The sequence below is a fragment of the Hippopotamus amphibius genome, chromosome 7 (genome assembly GCF_030028045.1).
Source record: "Hippopotamus amphibius kiboko isolate mHipAmp2 chromosome 7, mHipAmp2.hap2, whole genome shotgun sequence".
Taxonomy (NCBI): Eukaryota; Metazoa; Chordata; class Mammalia; order Artiodactyla; family Hippopotamidae; genus Hippopotamus; species Hippopotamus amphibius.
Window position 1 is genome coordinate 26,229,961 of NC_080192.1, and position 16,970 is coordinate 26,246,930.

Genomic DNA, 16,970 nt, shown 5'->3' on the forward strand with positions numbered 1-16,970 from the left:
TCTTTCCTTTTCTATCTTTTATACATTTCTATTTTTTTCTCTCTTTTCTTTTTCTTTCCATATTTCCAGTCACACTACCCTCTTCTGTTGCCCTGTCTGCTATCCTTTTTTAGTTTATTTTATCTTAATATACGTATAAGCAATATTATCGGTCTGCTCTATTTCCTTGCTTTATTTTCCAGATGACACACTGCTTTGGTTGTTATTATTAGGTTCTGTCTTTATCTTAGTTCTAAGTATAATTGTCTGATTTCGTTCTGAGAATCTTCAGTCTGTCTGGTGGTACTCTTGCTCTTTATTATGTTTGATCCTAGCTTTCAAAATCTCCCTGGATTTGTGTGTGTGTGTGTGTGTGTGTGTGTGGTAGGTTTTTTGGGGGGGGGGGGGAGGTTGTGGTTTTTTTTGTTTTTGTTTTTGGTTTTGAATTTCTGTTGATTTTCTCTTTGATTGTCTGATTGCATACTGGGGTTCTTCTTTCAGGTCTTTCTAGTGTCTTAGGTTCTACTGGATTCAGTATTTGTGTGTCTTATACATATATGTGTTTCCTTCATTTAGTATTTGCCATTAGTCTGGGGCTTGGACAGTCTTCTTTAAACCCCTTTATTGCTAGGACAAGCAACCTCTGAAGTCTGGACTACTCCATCAGAAGACAAGTAGAAGGCTCTGGGGAGGGAGCACTGAATCCAGGATGCTAGACTACTAGGGAGTCCTCAGACACAGGGAAGATTAACTGCAGAAAACTCTCATGGAGCCCTGTATCAAAGTCTAAGACCCGGATTCGTGTGACTGTCTGCAACTGCCAGTTCTGGACACCTCACACCAAACTACAAACAAGACAGAAACACAAACCCACCCATCAGCACACAGACTACCTAAAGCCATATTAACCTCACAGATACTCTAAAACACACCACCTGACATGGCACTGCTCAACAGAGAGAAAAGACACAGAGCCACACACGAGAAAGCAGACACCAGACCCCCCCACCAGGAAGCCTACTCAAGACAATGGACAAACCCCACCACAGGGGGCAGAGGGCAGAAACAAGAGGAATTACTACTAGGCAGCATAGGGAAAGGAGACAGCAAATCCCATAAATTTAACAAAATGAGAAAACAAAGAAACAGCATGCAGGCAAAGCATCAGGAAAAAACCCACAAGACCAAATAAATGAAGAGGAAATAGGAAAACTGCCTGAAAAAGAATTTAGAATAATGATAGTAAAGGTGATCCAAAATCTCGACAACATAATAGAGAAAATATAAGAAACAGTTAATAAGGACTCAGAAGAACTAAAGAGCAAACAAAGAGTAATGGACAACAAAATAACTGAAATTAAAAATACTCTAGATGGTATAAACAGCAGAATAACTGAGGCAGAAGAACGAATAAGTGAGGTGGGAGACAGAATGGGGGAAATAACTGCCACAGAGCAGGAAAGAGAAAAAAGAATAAAAAGAATGGAAGACAGTCTCAGAGATCTTGGGGACAATATTAAGCACACCAACATTCGAATCATAGGCATCCCAGAAGAAGAAGAAAGAAAGAAAGGGTCTCAGAAAATATTTGAAGAGGTGATAGTGGAAAACTTTCCCAACATGGGAAAGGAAATAATTAATCAAGTCCAAGAAGCACAAAGAGTCCCATACAGAATAAACCAAGGAGAAATACACCAAGGCACATATTAATGAAACTAATGACAATTAAACACAAAGAAAAAATATTAAAAGCAGCAAGAGAAAAGCAACAAATAACATATAAGGGAAAACCCATAAGGATAACAGCTGACCTTTCTGCAGAAACTCTGCAGGCCAGAAGGGAATGGCAGGATATACTGAAAGTCCTGAAAGAGAAAAACCTACAGCCAAGAATACTCTACCCAGCAAGAATCTCATTCAGATTTGAGGGAGAAATCAAAAGCTTTACAGACAAGCAAAAGTTAAGAGAATTCAGCACCACCAAACCACTCTTACAACAATTGCTTAAGGAACTTTTCTAAGTAGGAAACACAAGAGAAGGAAAAGACCTACAAAAACAAACCCAAAAGAATTAAGAAAATGGTAATAGAAACACACATGTCAATAATCACCTTAAATGTCAATGGATTAAATGCTCCAACCAAAAGACACAGACTGGCTGAATGGATACAAAAACAAGACCCTTATATATGCTGCCTACAAGAAACCCACTTTGACCAAGGGACACATATGGACTGAAAGTAAAGGGATGGAAAAAGATATTCCATGCAAATGGAAGTCAAAAGAAAGCTGGAGTAGCAATACTCATATCAGACAAATTAGACTTTTAAGTAAAGACTATTACAAGAGACAAGGAAGGTCACTACATAATGATCAAGGGATCCATTCAAGAAGAACATATAACAGTTGTAAATATCTATGCACCCAACATAGGAGCACCTCAACACATAAGGCAAATGCTAACAGCCATAAAAGGGGAAATTGACAGTAGCACAATAATAGTGGGGGACTTGAACACCCCACTTACATCAATGGACAGATCATCCAAACAGAAAATAAATAAGGACACACAAACTTTAAATGACACATTAGACCATCTCAACTTAATTGATATTTATAGGACATTCCATCCAAAGACTACAGAATACACTTTCTTCTCAAGTGCACATGGAACATTTTCCAGGATAGATCACATCTTGGGTCACAAATCAAGCCTTGGTAAATTCAAGAAAATTGAAATCATATCAAGCATCTTCTCTGACCACAATGCCATGAGACTAGATATCAATTACAGGAAAAAAACTGTAAAAAATACAACCACATGGAGGCCAAACAATATGCTATTAAACAATCAAGAAATCACTCAAGAAATCAAAGAGGAAATCAAAAAATATCTAGAAACAAATGACAATGAAAACACAACAACCAAAAACCTATGGGACGCAGCAAAAGCAGTTCTAAGAGGGAAGTTTATAGCAATACAGTCCTACCTCAAGAAACAAGAAAAATATCAAATAAACAACCTAACCTTACACCTAAAACAATTAGAGAAAGAAGAACAAAAAAACCCCAAAGTGAGCAGAAGGAAAGAAATCATAAAGATCAGAGCAGAAATAAATGAAAAAGAAATGAAGGAAGCAATAGCAAAGATCAATGAAACTAAAAGCTGGTTCTTTGAGAAGATAAACAAAACTGATAAACCATTAGCCAGACTCGTCAGGAAAAAAAGGGAGAAGATGCAAATCAACAGAATTAGAAATGAAAAAGGAGAAGTAACAATGGACACCAAAGAAATACAAAAGAGCATGAGAGACTACTACAAGCAACTATATGCCAATCAATTGGATAACCTGGAAGAAATGGATACATTCTTAGACAAATACACTCTTCCAAGACTGAACCAGGAAGAAATAGAAAATATGAACAGACCAATCACAAGTACAGAAATTGAGATTGTGATTAAAAATCTCCCAACAAACAAAAGCCCAGGGCCAGATGGATTCACAGATGAATTCTATCAGACATTTAGAGAAGAGCTAACACCTATCCTTCTCAAACTCTTCCAAAATATAGCAGAAGGAGGAATACTCCCAAACTCATTCTACGAGGCCACCATCACCCTGATACCAAAACCAGGCAAAGATGTCATAAAAAAAGAAAATTACAGGCCAATATCACTGATGAATATAGATGCAAAAATCTTCAACAAAATACTAGCTAACAGAATCCCACAGCACATTAAAAAGATCATACACCATGATCAAGTGGGGTTTATCCCTGGAATGCAAGGATTCTTCAGTATACGCAAATCAATGTGAAACATCATATCAACAAATTGAAGGATAAAAACCATATGATAATCTCAATAGATGCAGGAAAAGCTTTTGACAAAATTCAATATCCATTTATGATAAAAACTCTCCAGAAAATGGGCATAGAAGGAAATTACCTCAACAAAATAAAAGCCATTTATGAGAAACCAAAAGCCAACATCGTTTTATATGGTGAAAAACTGAAAGCATTCCCTCTAAGAACAGGAACAAGACAAGGGTGCCCACTCTCACCATTATTATTCAACATAGTTTTGGAAGTTTTAGCCACAGCAATCAGAGAAGAACAAGAAATAAAAGGAATGCAAATTGGAAAACAAGTAAAATTGTCACTCTTTGCAGATGACATGATATTATATATAGAAAACCCTAAAGACTCTACCAGAAAACTGCTAGCACTAATCAATGAATTTAGTAAAGTAGCAGGATACAAAATGAATGCACAGAAATCTCTTGCATTCCTATACACAAAGAACAAAAAAGCAGAAAGAGAAATTAAGGAAACTCTCCCATTCACCATTGCAACAAAAAGAATAAATACCTAGGAATAAACTGCCTAAGGAGACAAAAGACCTGTATGCAGAAAACTATAAGACACTGATGAGAGAAGTCAAAGATGATACAAACAGATGGAGAGACATACCATGTTCCTGGATTGGAAGAATCGACATTGTGAAAATGACTATCCTACCCAAAGCAATTTACAGATTCAACGCAATCCCTATCAAATTACCAATGGCATTTTTCACAGAACCAGAATAAGAAATCTTACGATTTGTATGGAAACGCAAAAGACCCCGAATAGCCAAAACAATTTTGAGAAGGAAAGACAGAGTTGGAATTAGACAGATGGAATTAGGCTTCCTGACTTCAAACTATACTACAAGGCCACAGTGATCAAGACAGTATGGTACTGGCACAAAACTAGAAAGGAAGATCAATAGAACCGAAGAGAGCCCAAAGGTAAACCCAAGCACATAGGGGCACCTTATCTTTGACAAAGGAGGCAAGAATATACAATGGAAAAAAGACAGCCTCTTCAATAAGTGGTGCTGAGAAAATTGGACAGCAACATGTAAAAGAATGAAAATAGAATACCTCCTAACCCCATACACAAAAATAAGCTCAAAATGGATTAAAGACCTACATGTAAGGCCAGACACTATAAAACTCCTAGGGAAAACATAGGCAGAACACTCTATGACATACATCAAAGCAAGATCCTTTTTGACCCACCTCCTTGAATAACGGAAATAAAATCAAGAATAAACAAATGGGACCTAATGAAACTTAAAAGCTTTTGCACAGTGAAAGAAACCATAAACAAGACAAGAAGACAACCCTCAGAATGGGAGAAAATATTTGCCAACAAAGCAATGGACAAAGGATTAATCTCCAAAATATACAAGCAGCTCATGCAGCTTAATACCAAAAAAAGCAAATAACCCAATCCACAAATGGGCAGAAGACCTAAATAGACATTTCTCCAAAGAAGATATGCAGACGGCCTACAAACACATGAAAAGATGCTCAACATCACTAATCATTAGAGAAATGCAAGTCAAAGCCACAATGAGGTATTACCTCACACCAGTCAGAATGGCCAACATCAAAACATCTAGAAACAACAAATGCTGGAGAGGGTGTGGAAAAAAGAGAACTCTCCTGCACTGTTAGTGGGAATGTAAGTTGGTACATCCACTATGGAAAACAGTTTGGAAGTTCCTTAAAAAACTACAAATAGAACTACCATATGACCCAGTAATCCCACTACTGGGCATATACCCAGAGAAAACCATAATCCAAACAGAAACATGTACCATAATATTCATTGCAGCACTATTTACAATAGCCAGGACATGGCAGCAACCTAAATGCCCATCAACAGATGAATGGATGAAGAAGATGTGGCACATATATACAATGGAATATTATTCAGCCATAAAAAGCAATGAAATGGAGCTATATGTAATGAGGTGGGTAGATCTAGAGTCTGTCATACAGAGCGAAGTAAGCCAGAAAGAGAAAAACAAATACTGTATGCTAACTCATATATACGGATTCTTAAAAAAAAAAAAAGAATGGTGCTGATGAACCCAGTGACAGGGCAAGAATAAGGATGCAGATGCAGAGAATGGACTAGAGGACATGGGGTTGGGGGATCAGGGGGCGAAGGGGAAGCTGGGACGAAGTGAGAGAGTAGCATAGACATATATATACTACCAACTGTAAAATAGATAGCTAGTGGGAAGTTGCTGTATAACAAAGAGTGATCAACTCGATGATGGTTGTTCCCTTTGAGGGCCAGGACAGGGAGGGTGGGAGGGAGTCGCAGGAGGGAGGGGATATGGGGATATATGTATAAATACAGTTGATTCACTTTGGTGTACCTCAAAAGCTGGTACAAAAGTGTAAAGTAATTATATTCCAATAAAGAGCTTAAAAAAAAATGCTGCAATGAACATTGTGGTAGACTTTTAAGATTCTTTTAGCAGCTTTCAAATATGCAATACAGTATTATTTACTACAATCTCCATGAGTCTCTATTTTTAATTGCATTGTTTTCCTGCTATTAAGTTGTGTGAGTTCTTTATGCATTTTGGAATATTAACCCTGTATTGCAAATATTTTGTCCCATTTGGCAGGTTGCCTTTTCATTTTGTTGATGGCTTCCTTTGCTATTCAAAAGTATTTTAGTTTGATGTAGTCTCACTCATTTATTTTTCCTTTTGTTGCCTTTTCTATCGGTGTCAAATCCAAAGAAATCATTGCTGAGACTCACGTCAAGGAACTTACTGCCTATGTTTTCTTCTAGTAGTTTTATGGTTCCAGATCTTACATTCAAGTCTTTAGTCCATTTTTTAAAAAATTAACTTTGAAATAGTTTTTGTGTGTGGTGTAAGATAGTGGTCCAGTTTCATTTTTTGCATGTGGCTATCCAGTTTTCCCAACATCATTTATTGAAGAGAGTGTCCTTTCTCTATTGTATATTCTTGGCCCCTTTGTTGTAATTCACCATATATGTGTGGGTTTATTTCTGGGGTTGCTGTTCTGTTTCCCCAATCTATATGTCTGTTTTAATGTCAATACTGTAGTGTTTTGATAACTATAGCTTTGTAATATAGCTTAAATCCGAAAGAATGATGCCTCCAGATTTGTTTTCCTTTCTTAAGATAGCTTTGAGTATTTGGGGTCATTTGTGGTTCTATACAATTTTTAGGACTGTTTGTTCTAGTTCTGTGAAAAATACCATTAGAATTTTGATAGGGATTATATTGAATCTGTAGATTGCTTTGGGTAGTATGGACATTTTAACAATACTAATTCTTTTAACCCATGAGCATAGAATATCTTTCCATCTATTTGTTACTTCTCTAGTTTTTTTCATGAATGTCTTATAGTTTTCAGTGTATAGTCTTTCACCTCCTGGCTTGAATTTACTCCTAGGTATTTATTCTTTTTGACGCAGTTTTAAATGGTATTGTTTTCTTAATTCCTCTTTCTGATCACTATTAATGTACAGAAATGCAACCAATTTCTGCACATTGATATTGTATCCTGCTACTTTACTAAATTCATTTATTAGTTCTAATAGTTTTTTGATGGAGTCTTTAGGGTTTTGATATATAATTAATTAATTATATATTTTTATAATATTTTCTATACATAATATTATTTTCTTTGCCTAATTGCTCTGGCTAGGACTCCAAAACTATGTTGAATGAAACTTGCGAGGGGGGGCATGCTTGTCTTGCTCCTAATCTTACAGGAAAAGTTTTCAGCTGTTCACTATTGAGTGTGATGTTAGCTGTGGGCTTGTCATATATGCTTTTTGTTATGTTGAGGTATGTTCCTTTTATACTAACTTTGATGAGATGCTGTTATCTTAAATGAGTTATTGTTTGTAACTTAATTTTTATCATTAAATTGTAGGAGTTCTTTTTATATTCTTGATGCAAGTCAATTGCTAGATATGTGGTGAATATTTTCCAGTCTGTTGTATAATGCTGTCTTTGAAGAAGTTTAATTTTTTTTTTTTCTGTGCTGCATCACTTGCAAGATCTTAGTTCCCCAACCAGGGACTGAACTCGGACCCTGGGCAGTGAAAGCGTGGAGTGCCAACCACTGGACCACCAGGGAACTCTCCAGAAGTTTAAATCTCAAAGCCTAATTTGTCAAATTTTTCTTTTATGATTAGTGCCTTTTGTTTACCATGCAAGAATTATTTGCCCACTCCAATGTTATAAAGATGCTCTTCTATGTTTTCTTCTAGAAGTTTATGGATCTGGGTTTTATATTAGGCCTGTGAGTCATTTTGATTAATTTTTGTGTGCAGAGTGAAATAGGGCTGAAGTTCATTTAAAAAAGATATCTAGTTGTTTTAGCAATATTTGTTGGAAAAAAAATCACTTTTTTCATCATTTAATTGCTTTGGTGCCTTAGTAACAGATGAAATGACTGTATATGTGTGGGTCTATTTCTAGACTCAAATCTGTTTATTTACTAGCCTATCCTTATGCAAATAACACAGTCTTGCTAACTGTAACTTTAGAGAAGAACTGAAATTAGGTAGTGTTAAGTCTTTCAACTTTGTTTTTAAAGATTGCTTTGGCTATTTTAGATCTTTCATCTTTTTAGATAAATTTTAGAAATTTGTCTATGTCTTAAAGCCTTCTGGAATTTTGATAGGGATTGGGTTGAATTTACAAATCAATTTAGGAAAAATGTACAGCCTAGTGATAGTTTTCCTGTCCCTGAATATGATGCGTTTTTTTTCCCTCCATTTATTTGTCTTTAAAATTTTCCTTCAGCTATGTTTTGTGGTTTTTCAATACAGAGGTGTTGTACACATTTTAAGTTTATTCCTAGGTTTCTGATGTATTGGATAAATTATAAATGTTGTTGTCTTCAACTTCATTTCCCAATTTTTGTTGCTGGTATATAGAATTGATTTTTGTATATTGATCCTGTATCCTATGACTTGCTAAATTAATGTATTAGTTCTAGCTCTTCTGTATATTCCATAGGCTTTTCTTATGTATTATAATCATGTTATCTGTGAATAGTTTTACTTCTTTTCAGTGTTGTCTGTGAATAGTTTTACTTCCCATTTTTTAGTGATATAAGCCATATATCATAAAATCAACCCTTTCAAGTGTATAATTCAGTGGATTTTAATATGTTCACAAAGCTACGCAACCACCACCGCTATCTAATTTCAGAATATTTTCATCACCCCATATATAAACCTCATACTCATTAGCAGTCACTCTGCCTTATCCCCATCCTCTTCCCCAGACAACTGCTATTTTCTTTCCCTATGGGTTTGTCTATTCCGGGCATTTCCTATAAAGGAAATCATGCAATATGCATCTTTCACTTAGCATATAATAGCAAAGTTCAGCCGGTGGCAGCAGGAATCAGTACTTCCTTTTTATGGCTGAATAGTATTCCATTGCATAGATTATAGCACATTTTGTTTATTCATTCATTAGTTGATGGGCATTTGGGTTATTTCTACTTTGGGGTTTTTATGAATAATCTTGCTATGAATATTTCTGTTCAAATTTTTGTGTGAACATGTTTCCAATTCACAAGGAACTGCTGGGTCATATGGTAACTCTATGTTTAACCTCTTGAGGAACTGCCAAACTATTCCCAAGTCACCATTTTAGATTCTCACCAGAGGGGTACGAGGGTTCCAATTTCTCCACATCCTCACTAATGCTTGTTATTGTCCATCTTTTGAGTATAGTCATTTTGGTGGGTATAAAGTGCTATCTCATCAGTTTTAATTTGCATTTCCCTAATGACAAATGATGACAGTCATCATCTCATATGCATATTGGCCATTTGTATATTTTCTCTGAAGAAATCTTTATTCAAATCCTTTGTTCATTTTTAAATTGGGTTGCCTTTTTATTGTTTTGAGTTCTTTATATATCTTGAATACAAATCCCTTATCAAATATATGATTTTCAAATATTATGTCCCATTCTGTACATTGTCTTTTTACTTTCCTGATGGTGTTCTTTGAGGCACAGTTTTTTAATTCTGATAAAGTACAATTATCTACTTTCTTCTTTGTGCTTTTGGTGTCACACCTAAGAAAGCACTGCCTAAGCCATTGTCATGAAGACTTATGGCTATCTCTTTTTCTTAAGTGTTTTATAGTTTTAGCTCTTACATTTGAATCTTTGATTCAACATTTTTACATAGTGTGAGGTAGAGGTCTAAGTTCATTCTTTTCCATGTGGATATCCAGTTTTCTAAGAGCCATTTATTGAAAAGAATTTACTTTCCCCCAGTCAATTATCTTTGCACCTTTGTCAAAAGACAATGATCATAATTTTAAGGGTTTAATTCTGGCCTTCAAATTCTAGTCTACTGATATATATTAAGTATGTTTTTGGCAATACAGCACTGTCTTGATTATGTATGTAGTTTTGTTGTTAGTTCTGCAATCTGGAAGCCCAAGTCTTTCCAATCTTTATGCTTTCTTTTTCTTATTGTTTTATTGCATTGAGATCTTCAATATCATCCTGAATAGAAGTGGTGAAAGCAGACATTCTTATGTTGTTCTTGATCTTAAGAGAAAAAGATTTGGTATTTCACCATTACGTTTTTCAAAGATGTTAACATATTGAGGAAGTTCCTTCTATTCCCAGGTTGCTAAGAATTTTTTTAACATGAATGAGCTTCAGATTTTCTCAAATGCTTTTTTGGCATCTATTGAGACTATCATTTTGTTTTTCTCTTTCATTCTGTTAATATGGTGAATTACACTAACTTATCAATGCTAACCTCATTTTCCCTGGTCATGGTATCTTATCCTCTATATTGCAAATTTCAATTTGCCAATATTTCATTCAAACTTAAAGTCTATATTCATGAGACATATTGGTTTGTAATTTTCTTGTAAACTGTCCTTGTCAAGTTTTGGTATCAGGATTATGTTGGCCTTATAAAATGAATTTGGAAGCACTCCTTCTTGCTCTATTTTGTGAAATAGTGTAGGACCGGTATTTTAAGTGCTTTAAAATTTACCGGTGAAGCCATCTGGCCCTGGAGTTTTATTTGTGGGAAGGTTTTTCATTACAAATTCAACTTCTTTCATAGGTATTTGGATGATTAGATTTTCTTTTCCTTCTTCTGTCAATTTTTTGTAATTTTTTCAGGAATTTGTCCATTTCACTTAAGTTAAATTTTCTGGCATAAAGTTGTTGACATTATCCTTTTAATATCTGTATAATTACATTAAAATGATAACTTCTGCACACAAAACAGATGACACATGATGAATCAGGGAAAAATAAACGCGTAACATGGCAGAAAAAGGACGTGTGTGTGTGGTAGAAGTAAACAGTCTAGTGACAGAAAGAAGGAATTATAGTTCAGTGTGGCAAATACCAAGAGAGGAACATAGAGAGCACATACTAAGGATACCCAGTCTAATCTGGAGAGTCAGAATCATGCTGTCCAAATGTTGAGTTAAGATTGTCCAACTCTAGGTAAATTATTGTAATCAAATCTATGGGCACTTAAAAAGCTGAGACTTAGATCCCAAATATAATTACTTCACATTGGTTATCCACCCGTGAGGGTCTGTGGTAAACTGGCCCTTTTTCGCTGGCATCTATAATTAAAACACAATTTTATTTTTGTAAAAATGATATATTCATTATAAAGAATTCAAGCAAGACAAAAAGTTCAGAAGATAAAATAAAAATCAGTTGCATTTTGGCTGACATCCTTCCTGATTTTTTTGTACTTACATTCACATATGTGTTTATATTCATACTCATTTGGATGAAGCACTGTTCATGCTAACTATACTCTGTTTTTTACGGGGAAAAACAAACCTATATGCTGTGCACATATTTTTGTGTAAATAAAGAGATTTACATCATCGTTTTTAATGGCTCAAGGGTATTTCATTGCATGTTGGTACCATAATATATTTAACTAGTGTCCTAGTGATGGTACTTATGTTGTTTCTAGAAGCACATATTATAAAAAGGGAGTGAGGAACATCATCATAAATCTGTTTTCTTTTTATTTAGAGTGTGTGATTAGAAAATGAGTTTGCTGGGGCAAAGGCTAATTATTTTGTTAAATTTTGGTAAATAATGGTGTACCAATTTCAAGTTCACACCAATAATGCATGACAGTAGTTGTATCCCCACTTCACTATCTACATTGGTAGGCAAAAAGGATGTTTGAAAGTTGAACATCTTTTCATTTGTTAATAGATGTTTGTTTATCTTAGTTTAAGAATGTCCTATTAATATCCTTAGCCAATGTTATTTATTGTGTTAAGTTTTCAAATTGATATTTTATGAGCTTTTTGTGTATTAGGAATATTTTTCCTTCTTTTTCCACGTTACAAGCTTATATTCCATTGGTTATTATTTGTGTGTAGATTACAAATGTTGTAAAATCAAGATGATAATTGCTCCTATCTTACAGAAGATGAAATAAGATAACCTGAAAAAGGGCTCTAGTGGTTGACATGTAAGTGCTCAGCAGATGTGAGCTACTATTATTACATTAAATACTCATATGTACACAGCAGTTTATTTCTGGGTCCTATATTTTGTTCCCTGATATATCTCCCACATCTATGCGATCCATCCATTAACACTCCATTACCCAACTCACTGTCCCATCTAATGGCTCCTCCTTCCTCACTTAAACAAAAAAGGTCATATCTCAGTTGCCTTTCTAATCATAACTAGAACCCGAAAATGTTAACCTTGGGGGGTGGGGGTGGAATAAGCTGTGCTTCACTTGGTAGTGAGAATTAAAACCCAAGCAAGGCATCCAACAAACGTGGGGGAAGGGAGGGTGCCTATTTCTCCTACCTCCTTTTCTGAAAGGTTGAAACCCTACCTTATTTCAGCGCTTGGCATACAACTGATGTTCTCAAAAGCTAGTACCTGTCTTCCAACTCTAGTTTACAACTTGGAAACAAATCGTTCACAGTGTCACCCCAATGGGCCCTGAACTCGAGGTAACACGTTTTGAGGTTTGGAGCGGGCGGTGCGGGGAGTGACTTGCGTCTGGGCCCGGGTCCTGACCTGGCCGTTTCCTCCTGGCAAGCTGCGCTGCCTCCCACTCGTGGGCCGAGGCGGTAGGCAGGAGACTTCGAGACCCATTAAATCTGCACGGTTCGGCACGAAGGCAGCCGGGGGTGGCCGCAGGACTACTGTCGGAGCCCTCAGAGACGAAAAAGTGCGGTAAGAGCCGGCAGAGCGAAGGAGAAGCCCGAAACTGCGGGAAATCCCCGGAGACGTTGCGTGCGGAGGAGGCGAGGCAGAGCGGCTTCCCTGAAGCAAATGCCGGGCCCCGGACCGTGCTTTCCCTTCGGCTCAGGGCATCTCCGTGGCCTCCAGAGGCCTCTCGGGGCGCCGCCTGCACCCCCGCGTTCCCGCCGTCTTTCGGCGCCGCTTTCTCCACAGCCCATTCCCCTCCTCCCTCTAACGACCTCCGGGCCTAGGCCGGCGTCCGCAGCGTCGGTGACGTAGGCGTGGGGCGGGACTTCCTGCTTCGCGCGCGCTTAGGTCTCGGGAACCAGTCCGCCCCGCGGGCTTTGAAGGGCGGCGGGCTGCAGGGTGAGGGTGGCTTCCTGGCCGGACTTCGGCGCCGGCCCCGTACCCCTGTGAAGGCCCGTCCACCGCGGAGGAGCGGGGCTTTTCTCCATCGCCCGCCGCCGCCCTCTCCGCCTTCGGAGCTCTCCCGGGATACCCATTTCCCCGGGGTCGGGAGCCCGAGGGGCGCGCTCGGTTCTCCCGCTCCTGCTCTTCAGCCTGCTCGGCGAGCGGCCGCCGACACCTCGCCAGGCGTGACGAGCTGGGCCAGCACCCCGCGTGCGGGACCGCCTCCCGTGACCCTGATGCCCCGGCGGGAAGAGTGCTGTGGGCGCCCGTGGCTGGAGCTGTGGAGGTATCCCCTTGGCGAGAGCGGCCAGGACACCGGTCACTGTTAAGTTTTCTGTGCGCACGTTGCAAGGACCGAGTGTGAGTCTGGTACGTAACGCTTGTCTTGTCCGTGGTTTGGGATACTCGTGGCTTTTTTTCTTCACAGCTTGCCCTTGAATTCTTTTGTTATTTTCCCCATAAAGCAGTTGGAGCCGGTGTTAGGAAAGTAGGCTGGGAGAATGCTCTGTGGCCGATTAAATGCACGTGAAACTGTTTATGGGCAGTTTTGATGCGCTCCAGCGTGGTGCTTGTGCAGCCGCAGTTTAAAAACTGGCCAAACAAGTGGTACCTCCAGTTTCACTTGTGAAAAAAATAAAGCTGCCATTTTCGTTGACCCTGAAGACAATTCTGACGGTGATATTGACTGTCATTACAGAGATAATGTTAGAATATGTGAGTGCATGCTGGGCTTTAATGAACATTTTGATATATCCTTAGTGTCCAACTTTTGACCAAAATAAATGAGCTCTTAGCTCTTAAAAATGCGCATTGCCAAGTATTTTAAAAGCCTTTGATCACATTAGTTGTAATGGTGAAACTTTCAGTAAAATCTTAGCGATATCTAGGATAACAAGAAACTTGTCCTTAGTTTCTCATATATATCAGTAGTATATAGTTCATAATGTGTTCAAACTATGAGCTTAAAATACTTGAGTAGATCTAAAACTGAGTAGGTTGTTAAAGCACTGCTTCTGTTACCAAGCAACATCTCTGTAAACAAGTCTAATATTCAACTAGAATATAATTAAATGTATCCTACAATTATCTGGATTCAAAATTCTCTAAATTCATGGATTTAGCCTGTAGGTGGTTACAGTTCATACTCACCTTTTGTACTGAGCTGTTATTTCAAACTCATTTTGTTTGGAATTATTAGAATGCTTTAAACTTCAAAGTCGTATAGGACTCTACGGAGAGTTAAAATGGATTTTAGTTACCCTTTGGTTTTTGGCGGCATAATATGTCAAGTGTTCCCCTTCCTTTGAGTATTTTCTAACCAGGTGAAGTGTCATTATATGTAGGAATTTTATCAACTAGTGGAGTAATACCAATTTAGGTTAAGGTAGAGCATTGGGAGATTGAAACACTTATTGCCCACAGATGGTTTTTAAACCTTGGTTTAGCCAATAATCTCACTCTTGCTCCACTCACTGAATCCTTAATGATGTAATTTGTATGGCAAATACAGGCATACCTCGAAGATATGGTGGGTTTGATTCCAAACCACCCCAGTAAAGCAAGTCACATGAATTTTTTGTTTTTGTTTTCCAGTGCATATAAAAGTTATGTTTACACTATGCTGTAGTTTGTTAAGTGTGCAACGTGCATTATGTCTCAATGTACATATCTTAATTAAAAAAATACTTTACTGCTAAAAAGTGCTAACCATCATCTGACAATGCAGGGTTGGAACGAACCTACAATATGTAAAGGACACACTGTCCTGAAGTGAAGTGAAGCACCTTAAGTGAGTTATGCTGGTAGTTAGTTTTTAGACCACTTTTTTGTGATATTTTGAGTGCAGTAACCTTTCAAGTATGTAAGAAAGTTAGGTGAGAACATTTGAGACACCATGAGACTGAATGACTTCTTTGAAATCAAACTATGAGTAATGGGAATTGGAACTTGAAGTTTTATATTCTTTACATCATGCCCTGATTGTATTTCAGAAATCCGTAGACTTCATTTTAGTCCTCTCCCTCTTTTTCTTTCCTGCATGCTGATGTTGAAGTAATGAAATATTCAAGAATTGGGCAAGACAAGCAAAGAAGAAAAATCAAGAATGACTCATGCATATTGTGTAATAAAATTCTTAGTAATCAGAAGTCAGCATTTTGTTATGGGAAGTTCTAATTCAAGAAGCTTAGAAGAATGAAATCTTAACAGAGATTAGTGAATGGTCAGAATTCTTTGTGTGTGTGTTTTCTAGATACTGTCTCTGCCTAAAGTAGATGAGTTTTAACTTTGTCATACATAATGTATTAGGTTCAGCAAGTAATTTTCTCAAGTTGTCTAATCAGTGTGTACTTTTAGGGAATGTTTATATGTATCTGTGTAAAAATTTTCCAGAAGTACTGTTTCCTGCTGACTGAAGTTCATATTTCTTCATCTGAACTCTTCAAAATCTCATTACACTCTGCCTTTTCAAGTTTATGTTCTTTGTAGAAAAGCTATACTCTGACCAGACTGATTTCTTCACCATCCTCTAAAGCTACTATGTGCTTTCTCCTTTCCTTACCAGTCTTCATGTCATTCTACCTACCTGACCTGATTTCTTTCCTTTTTCCCTAAAATCTAAATTGTACTCTTTCTGTAAAGTTCAACTCTCCAGGGCAGGAAAAGGTCTCTGGCTGGGCCTAAGAATTAAATTGATATAGATTAACAGGAAAAAAGCATACAGCTTTAAAAATTTTTTTACATGTACATGGAGAATGAAGAGCAGAGCAGAAAGCTTTTGCAGGTTGTGCTTGACTTCCAGTGGGGTTACCTCCTCTATCCTAAGTTGATGCGTTTACTATACCTAACTACCCAATCTACTCAACATCATAGCTTGGTCTAGCCTGCCTTAAACATGCTCGGAGCACTTTTATCAGCCTACAGTTGGGCAAAATCATCTAACGTACAGCCTATTTTATGATAAAGTGTTGATTATCTCATGTAACTTATTGAACACTGTATTGAAAGTGAAAAAAAATGGTTGTATGGGTCCAGAATGGTTGTAAGTAAATTAGTTGTTTACCCTTTAAATTGCTGGGAGCTGCAGTTCAGCTGTTGCTGCTGCTGCCGCCAAGTATTGTACTGTATATCGCTAGGCTGGGAAAAGGTCAAAATTTAAAAACTGAAGTATGGTTTCTACTGAATGTGAATTGTTTTCGCACTATTGTGAAGTTGAAAAAGTCCTAAGTCGGAATGTTCTATATCTTTCAGGCAAAGAAACAAATTTGTGAAAAATTGACAAGAGAGAGTTTGGGGCTAGGAGGAGTAAATTGTGGAGAAATAACTAGGGATAAGGGTTAGTTTAACAAGTTTGTGCAAATTTCTCAGCTTTGATTCTCCCTGTCTTCCATCCTGCTACAGAGAGGGCACCTTTCACGTGGGAGTTTTATCTCCTGCTTTCTGGAAGAAAAAGGAGGGTCAGAGTGCTCCTCTTGCATCTGGTGTTTCTCAAGTGCTTTTAACT

General features: G+C 37.5%; 1 protein-coding gene across 8 annotated transcripts in view; it reads left to right on the forward strand.

Moving 5' to 3' along the window:
* The first annotated feature begins 13,370 nt into the window (after nucleotides 1-13,370).
* The window catches only part of CEP83 (centrosomal protein 83), a 107,919-nt gene continuing 104,319 nt past the window's right edge, over nucleotides 13,371-16,970 (forward strand). For 4 of the 8 annotated variants that reach the window (XR_009054661.1, XR_009054662.1, XM_057741501.1 and 1 more), the window contains exon 1: nucleotides 13,371-13,837. The gene's annotated coding sequence lies outside the window, so the exon portion shown is untranslated. The remainder of the gene's footprint in view (nucleotides 13,838-16,970) is intronic. The other 4 variants (XR_009054663.1, XM_057741499.1, XM_057741500.1 and 1 more) reach the window with 1 other exon arrangement.